This window comes from Hyperolius riggenbachi, chromosome 2, assembly GCF_040937935.1.
Source record: "Hyperolius riggenbachi isolate aHypRig1 chromosome 2, aHypRig1.pri, whole genome shotgun sequence".
NCBI classification, from domain to species: Eukaryota; Metazoa; Chordata; class Amphibia; order Anura; family Hyperoliidae; genus Hyperolius; species Hyperolius riggenbachi.
The window spans coordinates 14,959,577-14,971,319 of record NC_090647.1 but is presented as its reverse complement, the minus strand read 5'-3'; positions in this window follow the sequence as shown (position 1 = coordinate 14,971,319).

Sequence of the window (11,743 nt, the reverse complement as noted above, 5' to 3'; positions counted from 1 at the left end):
TGTAAAATAATATAAAAACTCATCTAACCAGTACTAATGATTATACCAAAAGTTACAATATTTTTCTTGAATAAAATGACAGAAAAAAACAGCATCCAACAAAAACGTAATGCTGAAAATGAATCATATGTATCACCAGAAATATAAATGCGTATTTCCCCTTCAGTAGAAGCACATGCAGGAGGTATCTCTTCAGAAGAGCTTCAGGCTTGTGTGGGAGCAATAGGCTTCAGCTTTCTTTTTTTGTATTATTATTATTATTTTTTAAAATGGCTTCCTTTCGGGAATATCCCATTGATGCAAAAAAAATCATATTATTTACAAATTCTCCAAATGTTCACATTATTGGAAGTGATTAGCATTATTTAAAGTGGTATGAAACTTAGCATTTCTTCTTTGTTCTAAAAGATTATTTACAGCATATAATATACTACCCCCAAAAAATGTTAGCAGAAAAACACTCAAACAGTCAAACACAGGACTTACTTTTTCAATGGAAAGCTCCCTGCAGTATGATCCGCATCCGAAGAGGAGATAACATTATCTTTTGTTTACATTCCTCTGTTGCTACAATTAGTATAGATTCCTGGCAGTGCCGAAACTCCTTCTAGTATGTGTGCAAATCAGAGATAGCTCAGAAGTGACATTATAATATAAAAATGCAGCAGCTATGAATAAAATGCAATGGCAGCTTTCAGAGCCAATAAACGTTATTTCTCAGAGCAAATAAACTGTACACTGAACTTGTAATTTTTATATGAATAATAATGCTTGTGTGCAGCGCTGCGTAATATGTTGGCGCTTTATAAATACAATAAATAAATAAAATAAATAAATAAAAGCAAATCTGATAACTGTATGGGTTATAAAAAGCAGGAAAACACATTTTTATGGAATATTATGTCAGAGTTTAATACTGCTTTAACATCATTAATTAGACATTTAAATCAATAGATATATTGTCTGCATCTTGACCTGTTGATTAGAATAATGTCAGCAGGTATTCCGACTCTACATATGAAGTTCCCCACCATCTATATGACACAGGATATTATCGCTTTACTCTGAGATTTGTCTGTCTCTCAAGGTCTTTGGACATCTTGGCTACGCTAATTCTACAGTGAACAATGTTTGAGCCTCACAATATTATAGTAGTCCTACAAATACAAAGGCAATTATATATTTATCCTTATAGAAAATAAAATCAAATATATTCATATCACAAATTCAATTATTAAACCATCAATTTTATACTTTGATTTTTAATAAGGAAATATCTAAAGAAAACCATTTCATTAATATAGAAATTATATAAACTTATATAAACTTCTCCACCAGATGTAGCTTTTCCCATAATTATATTAAAATAACAATTTCTGTTTCTTAACATTTGCTCACTGGACTTGTACTGTAGTACTTTGTAATCTTCATAAGTGTCTAGCGCAGTGGTTCCCAACCTTTTATGAGGTATCGCCCCTTAGGGGGAGACGACTCACCCCTGTCGCCCCCCCAGAGGCGGGACAAGGTCCTCCAGCACCCAAGGCTGAGACACCAAAGTGCGCCCCTCCATCCCTCCCACCCCAGCTGTCACACACTCATTGCTATTACACTAAGAGGCCCCTCCTCCATCCCTCCCACCCCAGCCGTCACACACTGATTGCTATTACAGGTGCCACAGGGCCCACAACCTCCCCAACACCTTAATATCTAGTTATCTGGCTTGCAGTCACTGCCATGTATCCCCTTTTCTTATTTCTTTCTGCTTCATACACAATTAGGAATAACAGCTGAATGAATTGTGCGCCCCCTCGTACACTGCGCCCTGAGGCTGGAGCCTCTCCAGCCTATGCCTCGGCCCAGCCCTGCGCCCCCCTTCTCTTAGTACGGTATACCCTTACAGGAAACACTGCAGAAAAGAGGAAACACTGCACATACAGGAAACACTGCAGAAAAGAGGCATAGAGAGAAAGCCATACAAATTGCAGAAAAATACATCTCATCAGTGACATCTAGTGTCCTGAATATAAACTGCAGTCAGTTCATAAATAGACTAAGCTGCAGCTATGTTGAATCTCCAACACGGTCTTCCGTACTTCAAAACTAACGAACGACTACTAAACAGATACGCACAATGTAATTGCAATGTAGTCACTGGCGTAGCCTACTAAAGACATAGAAGACGTATGACAAACTGGGGTGAGTGTTGTGATTGACACGAAGACTAGATGTGCATGCCAGGTGGTGGTGCCAGTGGAGGGGGTAGCGCTGTGACCTTGCCAGCTAAAAATAGCCGGTGACTCAACTACTTCGCGCCAATTCCCTTACCGGCGCGTGACCATTCAACGAGCCCTGAGGAATTACGCAACTCTATCATGCACACTTGCATATTTTATACAGATCATATTTTTTACCCATAATTTTCTTAAAAACGAGTGACACTGCGACACTTGTACAGATGTACAGATCTGAGTAAATACATGTATTTATCTACTGAAAAATGTGTTTAAAGGGACACTGAGCTCAACTTAAAAATGAAAATAGTACTCACCCGGGGCTTTCTCCAGCCCAGTGCTGGTCGGGAGGTCCCACGACGGCATCCTGGCCGTCACGAGGTGGCCAGCGTGGTGACGTCAGCCGCGTCATACGTGGAAGAAGGAGTCCGACACTCGGGCGAGTGTCGCCGGGCTACCGCCGGGCAGCCATTCCGGAGCGGGGACTGGGAGAGGAGCAAGGATACCGTCGTGAGACCTCACGACCAGCACTGGGCTGGAGAAAGCCCCGGGTGAGTACTATTTTCATTTTTAAGTTGAGCTCGGAGTCCCTTTAAAGAGAACCTGAACTGAAAATAAAAAGTCAAAATAACCATTCACAGGTCATACTTACCTCCTGTGTAGTGTACCCCTCAATCTCTTTCTCCTCTCCTGCGTCCCATTTGTCCACTGTGGACAATGGAATTCTCCGTCCTCCATTTTAAAAAAGGCCATTACCACATAACAGCTTCCTGGTCAGCACACTGTTATACTGTAATATCACCCACTTGAGCCATAGGGAAACATGGACATTACCTTGCACATTCAGTTGTAACTGACAGCTGCTGATAAATAACTGTCAGCAACTGGTATATTTCAGTTCTGACAAAATCTTGTCAGAACTGGGAGGGATCACTGTAAGAAGAAAATGGGGAGCTTCTGAGAGGAACTGACAGTGAGGTAAGTATGTAATATTCATTTGCAGCTACGTCATGTGTTTATTTTAAATAATTTTCCACGCTTCACGTTCCCTTTAACTTTATTCTCCTTCTTTAAAGTGATTGTAATGATCTGGGGGCGATTTCCAGTCAACGCACACCATGTGCGCTGAAGCAGATGGAAATCCCCACAATCACAGAAGCAAAGTACCCAGTATATATTTGTAGAGGGGAATTCCAACCAGCAGGTGGAGCTGTGGAGTACAGAGGAACCCATCCTCTGTACATCCACAGATGCCAGATTGAAATTGCACAATAAAGCAACACCAGGTAATCTAAACAATAGCAACTCAAAGAGCGCAAGAACAGGGACAGCCCATGTGAATGTCTACCAATCTAGTCACCACCCAGCGACGGTAGACATATCACAACAGAACAGACCAGAGAGAGAAAGCTAATCGCAAGAGAGGCGATTGCTATCAGCAACACAAGACTGAGCAAAGACAGAGCATGAATTGAGTAAAGGTAGACACAGCAAATAACTACAATCTGAACACCAAGGAAAATAACAAATGAACTAACTAAACGCGGTCACTGCACGTTATGCGCAACAGTGACAAGCGCGTTAATCGTACGGTCACCGCACGTTAAGCGCAACAGTGACAAAACGTACCGACCCTGACTAACAGTTGAAAACGGAGAACAAAGACAAACAGATAGCGGGAATGCTTGATAATCGGTTGCCTAACACCAGACAACAGCAGGCGTTCATTTCAGACAAAACAGACTGAAGGAGTAACCAGTAGCAACCGCTGCTAAGGTTATACTCCAAGACACAGACAAGGGAGACCCACCGCCTCTAGAGCTAGGGCGAATGCGATCTAGAAACAGGACTGAACGATTCACTATCAGCCACCGCAGGAGATAGTACAATCGCAAGGACAGGACAAGACAAGACAAGACTAGGCAGTACAAATAATATACAACCTGACTGCACTAGTAGGAGTGCAGAATGCACTTCCCAATAATTAATTACACTAGAATATTAGCAACAAGATACAAAGAAGCTGAGGCTTTAAGGTTAGTCTCACTAAACAGAAACTATGACGAGTAATGAATTCTGGGAGGAAGTGACATTTATACTGAAAACCTTCAAAGGAAGCAGACAAGCAGATTGCAAGATAAGTGAATGCAAATCAGACACTACAGCAGTAAGCCACCCGAATCCTGCAAACTGACAAAAAGGCCTCTTTTCCCTGGACTGACCTATGCAACCTGCATAGGAAACCAACGTGTCCAGGGAATCAAGGCCAGCAGAGCGGATTCTGACAGTGATATCTTTCTTATATTCATGTGTTGATTTGAAGAATAAGGTACCAGGATAGAGAGAACCAGTGCGGCTTAAATTATAAAACACCATATTTTTGTTATGAAATTTTTATAGTATGTGTGATTAGGGGTGTGTTGGGGGCGTGATTAGGGGTGTGGTTGGGGTGTGGCTTAAGTGTCCCTTTTTCTGATCTCAAAAAGTTGAGAGGTATAAAAAGATTATTAAACAGAATCTAATGTAGGGTGTTCAAAAGAACACATTTAAAATTCAAAAGGTTCAGTTTCTTGACTGTATTGACTAACAAATTCTGACAGTGTAATCCTTTTAGCGTGGTGAATCTTCCACCTACAACATTCTTACCTGAGACCTCGAACTCTAGGCGGTTATGGGATCTGGCTTCAAATATTGCCACACAATTTCCTCAACACGTACTTGTTCCATGTCTCACAGCATATTAGGACTACAGTACAGCATATTCGGAGAACCTAAGCTTTACGTAGAAGAACTTTTTATGCAATGCTGTTCTTTTAATTTCATCTTATCTCCAACCATCACCTTCCCCACTTCAAATATGGATACCCACCTAAGTCAAAAAGTAAAAGAATAAAGAGACAACAAAATATAATAATAGAAATGAGGGAAAGGGGAAAAAGAAGTGTGCATGGCTTAGAGTGAACCTTAACTGTAGTAAAAGAAAAAAACAAAACAGGTTTAATTTACCTGGGGAGCCTACCAGCAGACGTACTGTGCCCACACTGTCACTAAGTGTTAGTCCAGTCCCCGTAGCGATCCTCTTCTGGCCGGCTGACTGGTGAGCCGTCGGGCCGCTGTGCATGCATGGCCGTGCGCATCTTTGATCACGCTCCTGTCGACGGGAGCATTCTGTGCACGCCCAGTAGAGATTTTTGTGTACTGTGCATGCGCAGAGTGCTCCCGTTCATGGCAGCGTGATGAGGAGGTGCATGGACCAGGGCCGTGCATCAGAGCAAAAGTAGAGCACTGAGGGGGACCGGAGAATCGGTATGTCACGGCGCAGGCTCAAGTCACCTGCAGGGGTGTGATACACATGTGACATGTTTAAAGAATGTTTAGTGTTCACTCTCATATGTCTTTGCTTCTGGTCACTGGAGTTCAGTACCTGGGTATTATCTGAGTTCAATTCCAGATGTCCTGGAGGCTATTTGGGTTCAGTGAAGCATGTTGATGCATTCCAGAATCCTGCTACAGCCAGTTTGAGCGGGTAGTCCTGAGATATTGGTGCATGAGATACACAGGGGTAGTAAGTAAGACATTGTTTTCCCATTCAGTGAGCACGAGGTCACTTGGTGTTACTGCACAAGCGCACTGGTCTGAACATGCATCGGACATGAGGGGCTTACATAAGTATTGTTATGTGGTCTTTTCCGTGTGCTTGCACATTGGTAAGAATTCTATTATAGTCAGGGGAAGATACCAGAAACTTGGGACTTTTGTGTAGAAGTAACCAGTAAATGTCCCGAGTGCTGTTTCCAGGTATCTTCCCCATCAAGGTCATTAAAGTTCCCCAATTCTCCCTGGGTGATGTCGTTATGATAGCTACGATATCTATACAACTAGGAGAAAAGAAGGCCCATATGGACAGCACCACTCAAAAGTATAACAATATTTATTAATACATGATTTCAAATAATACATATATGACATTCAATGAATATTCAACTGAATTAAAATCACTTAAAACAGACCACATAATCCTATAAGCTTCAGCTGAAATCAATCCTGCCCTATAATAGAAAAGGCCCATGCAAATTGTGATAACATGCCACTATATATATATATATGTGTGTATAACACTCTAATACATATATTTTTTGGGCCAAATATGAATATAAATACAAGTCAATCACCTTGGTGGGCATCAAAAAGAGCCCATCAATGGTTGAACCCGGGTTCAGTAAAGTGCATTAGCGAGGTGACGCCCGCGGAGTTGCTGGGAACGTTTTGATGGGATCCTTTTTCCGATCTTCACCTGCGCTGTCCGGTCTCTCCTTGTTGCTTCCTGGGCTAAGTATCTTCCTTTGCACACTGCTATCCTCTCATGCACTTTAGATACAGGCTGCTCCTATGTGTCATTTGTTTAGCAGTCTTCTATTCTGGTTTGCATTATTCACCCGTTTATGAATTGCACTATTGTGATATATATATATATATATATATATATACAGTGGTGTGAAAAACCATTTGCCCCCTTCGTGATTTCTTATTCTGTTGCATGTTTGTCACACTTAAATGTTTCTGCTCATCAAAAACCGTTAACTATTAGTCAAAGATAACATAATTGAACACAAAATGCAGTTTTCAATGATGGTTTTTATTATTTAGTGAGAAAAAAAACTCCAAATCTACATGGCCCTGTGTGAAAAAGTGATTGCCCCCCTTGTTAAAAAAATAACTTAACTGTGGTTTATCACACCTGAGTTCAATTTCTGTAGTCACCCCCAGGCCTGATTACTGCCACATCTGTTTCAATCAAGTAATCACTTAAAGAGGAGCTATCTGACACAGAGAAGTAGACCAAAAGCACCTCAAAAGCTAGACATCATGCCAAGATCCAAAGAAATTCAGGAACAAATGAGAAAACAAAAGTACTGTAATTGAGATCTATCAGTCTGGTAAAGGTTATAAAGCCATTTCTAAAGCTTTGGGACTCCAGTGAACCACAGTGAGAGCCATTATCCACAAATGGCAAAAACATGGAACAGTGATGAACCTTCCCAGGAGTGGCCGGCCGACCAAAATTACCCCAAGAGCGCAGAGAAAACTCATCCGAGAGGCCACAAAAGACCCCAGGACAACATCTAAAGAACTTCAGGCCTCACTTGCCTCAATTAAGGTCAGTGTTCACGACTCCACCATAAGAAAGAGACTGGGCAAAAACGGCCTGCATGGCAGATATCCAAGGCGCAAACCACTTTTAAGCAAAAAGAACATTAAGGCTCGTCTCAATTTTGCTAAAAAAAACATCTCGATGATTGCCAAGACTTTTGGGAAAATACCTTGTGGACCGACAAGACAAAAGTTGAACTTTTTGGCAGGTGCATGTCCCGTTACATCTGGCGTAGAAGTAACACAGCATTTCAGCAAAAGAACATCATACCAACAGTAAAATATGGTGGTGGTAGTGTGATGTTCTGGGGTTGTTTTGCTGCTTCAGGACCTGGAAGGCTTGCTGTGATAGATGGAACCATGAATTCTACTGTCTACCAAAAAATCCTGGAGGAGAATGTCCAGCCATCTGTTCGTCAACTCAAGCTGAAGCGATCTTGGGTGCTGCAGCAGAACAATGACCCAAAACACACCAGCAAATCCACCTCTGAATGGCTGAAGAAAAACAAAATGAAGACTTTGGAGTGGCCTAGTCAAAGTCCTGACCTGAATCCTATTGAGATGTTGTGGCATGACCTTAAAAAGGTGGTTCATGCTAGAAAACCCTCAAATAAAGCTGAATTACAACAATTCTGCAAAGATGAGTGGGCCAACATTCCTCCAGAGCGCTGTAAAAGACTCGTTGCAAGTTATCGCAAACGCTTGATTGCAGTTATTGCTGCTAAGGGTGGCCCAGCCAGTTATTAGGTTCAGGGGGCAATTTCTTTTTCACACAGGGCCATGTAGGTTTTAAGGTTTTTCTCTCACTAAATAATAAAAACCATCATTTAAAACTGCATTTTGTGTTCAATTATGTTATCTTTGACTAATATTTAACGTTTTTTGATGAGCAGAAACATTTAAGTGTGACAAACATGCAAAAGAATAAGAAATCAGGAAGGGGGCACATAGTTTTTCACACCACTGTATATTCTATTGTTTGGGCCCTTGCACGCTCGATTAATTATATTGCTAAGTGCTGCGGATGTTATCCTCCTTTTATAGCTACAATATCTGGTAATGTATATCAATGCTTACTCATAATTACTAATTCTTAAAGTATGATTCTGTAAGTACCTTCTTAAAGATACTTTTACATTTATAACAGAACTAGCTGGTGGCCTGGCTTTGCCTGGGTATGTATTTGGCCAGTGTTGGCTCCACCCACTTTTCCTAACCCTAACACACAATCACTCAATTACTTAATGACCAAGTTTGCTAGCTTTGCGGTCTTTGGCATCAATAATTTGCATTGAAATAAAATAAATCTGATTGGCTGTGGCTCCACCCCTTTTCTGAATTTGAACCCCAATCACCCAATGGCCAACTGTACCAGGTACAGGTGATTAACAGTGCAAGAGGCTTGTGCATTAACAGTGCAAGAATGGCAGCAATTAAATATTCCCCTTAAAAATCAATAGGTGGATTTTGATTGGCTGTTGTAGGCTCCACCCACTTTTCTGAATATTAACCCCAGTCACCCAGTGACCAACTGTGCAAAGTTTGAGAACCCTACCATTGACAGTGTAAGAATCAAGTTTTTATAGTAAGCGCTACAGATAGATAGATTAAGCGTGAAAGAAGCTCCTGCTGTGATAAGTCTTTTGTAAAAAACAAATCAGTCCTTTACTCTTTGTCAGACATCCGGTGTTTGTAGCATAAGAGAAAAGTCACTCCAATAGTATGCGCTCTATAAAGGTGACAGCTTCACCTGGATCAGATTCTCTATATTGATAGATAGCGCTCCTTCATGTAAAGTACAGACAACTGTTCACGTTCTGTGTAATATTGCACTCACTCAGTCCGTGTGACCACTGTAAGCTTGGTCAGAAATCGCTCATGTGTAGTCCTGCACAGTCAGTGCTCGCTCCTCCTCCTAGATCCTTCACTTCTGTTCATCTGCTTAGCAGTCTCCTACAGCGTGTGCCTCATAGGATGAAAAATCGCATATAGTACAGCTCCATTCATAAACAGTAACCTTTATTAAAATATTGCACTTACAATCTTGTTGGTAATACAGCTTTTAGAGTGTGGTAACGGGCTCTCCACCGGGCCTCCCGGTCAGGCCGTAGGTGAACCACGTTTCTGCCGCTTGTACGTTCCACCTCCGCAATGTGCACACAGTGTCTCTCCTGACTGTCCGTGTGCGGAGGTGGAACATACAAGCGGCAGAAACGTGGTTCACCTATGGCCTGACCGGGAGGCCCGGGGGAGAGCCCGTTACCACACTCTAAAAGCTGTATTACCAACAAGATTGTAAGTGCAATATTTTAATAAAAGTTACTGTTTATGAATGGAGCTGTACTATATGCGATTTTTCATCCTATGAGGCACACGTTGTAGGAGACTGCTAAGCAGATGAACAGAAGTGAAGGATCTAGGAGGATGAGCGAGCACTGACTGTGCAGGACTACACATGAGCGATTTCTGACCAAGCTTACAGTGGTCACACGGACTGAGTGAGTGCAATATTACACAGAATCAACAGTTGTCTGTACTTTACATGAAGGATTGCTATCTATCAATATAGAGAACAGTGTAAGAATGGCTGCAGTTTACATTTTCCCAGTGAAATTTGTATTTGTCTCCGCCTACTGATGACCCAGCATTGCCCGATTATGTATTTGGCTGGTGCTGGCTGCGCCCACTCTTCCTAACCCTAACACACAATTACTCAATTACTCAATGACCAAGTTTGTGAGCTTTGCGGTATTTGGCATCAATAACTTGCATTAAAATGAAACAAATCAGATTGGCTGTTTGTGGCTCCACCCCTTTTATCAAGTTAAACCCCAGTCACCCAATGACCAACTGTACCAGGTTTGAGGCTTGTGCCATTAACAGTGCAAGAATGGCAGCAATGAAATATTCCCCTGAAAAATCAATAGGCCATTTTTGATTGGCTTTTGTAGGCTCCACCCACTTTTCTGAATATTAATCCCAGTCACCCAGTGACCAACTGTGCAGTGTGAGATCCCCACCATTAACAGTGTAAGAATTGCTGCAGTTTACATTTTCCCAGTGAAATTTGTATTTGTCTCCGCCCACTGATTACCCCGCGTTGCCCGAGTATGTATTTGACTGGTGTTGGCTCTGCCCACTTTCCTAACCCTAACACACAATTGCTCAATTACCAAGTTTGTGAGCTTTGCGGTGTTTGGCATCAATAAGTTGCATTGGAATGAAACAAATCTGATTGGCTGTTTGTGGCTCCACCCCCCGTTTCTCAAATTGAATCCCAGTCACCCAATAACTAACTGTACCAGGTTTGAGGCTTGTGCTACTAGCAGTGCAAGAATAGCGGCAATGTAAATATTCCCCTTGAAAATCAATAGGTGAATTTTGATTGGCTGCTGTAGGCTCCACCCACTTCCCTGAATATTAATCCCAGTGACCAACTGTGCAAAGTGTGAGATCCCTGCCATTAACAGTGTAAGAACGGCTGCAGTTTACATTTTCCAGTGAAATTTGTATTTATCTCCGCCCACTTTTTGGTTATGGGAATAAAAAGTATCCTATATGTTATTCCAGGTAATGTACTATGTGTGTGCCAAATTGCATTCAAATCCGTTGAGCCGTTTTTGCGTGATCGAGTAACAAACATCCAAACATCCGAACTTTCCCATTTATTATATTAGTAGGATTATAGAACAATAAATACTATTATAGTTTGAATTATTCAGTTTTGCCTATACTTCTTTTTAATCTACTATAAGTAGTATGCGCTTCGTAGCAGGGTTTAAAAACCCTATGTTTTGGGGCAAAACAAGGGGCTGGAAGAAGCCCCAGGTAAGTTAAACCCGTTTCTTTTACTACAGTTAAAGTGGACCCAAACTAAGAATACAAGATTTCAGAAATAAAATCTATTTTCTAAATTATAATAATAAATAGCAGCCTTTTTTCAGCTGCATGATGACAAATATAAAATATTTTACATTTATTGGAGGAACCCCTCCCTTCTTTTCAAATTGCCGGGATTTTTCCGGCAAACTGGTGGAGTAGGAGGTGTCCGGCAATGGAGGAATTGCTAATGGCTGCCCCCAGTATAATCCTAGTTATGAAAAGAGAAGGGTGAAAAGCATGCACTGAAATGCTCATAGGCCTGAAGGAGTGTTTATTTATCTTTGTATGTGTCGGAGTGCTGCAACTAAATATTTTTAATTAAAAATTTCTTTGGTTTGGGTCCGCTTTAAGGTTCACTTTACGGGGAAGGAGGTTTATGGAAACCTAGAAACTAGAATACAATGCGGTAAAGGTGCATTCCTAAGTAACAAAACACTAAATTTGGCAGCAAGTGTAACTCTTTGAGTAAATGACTTGCT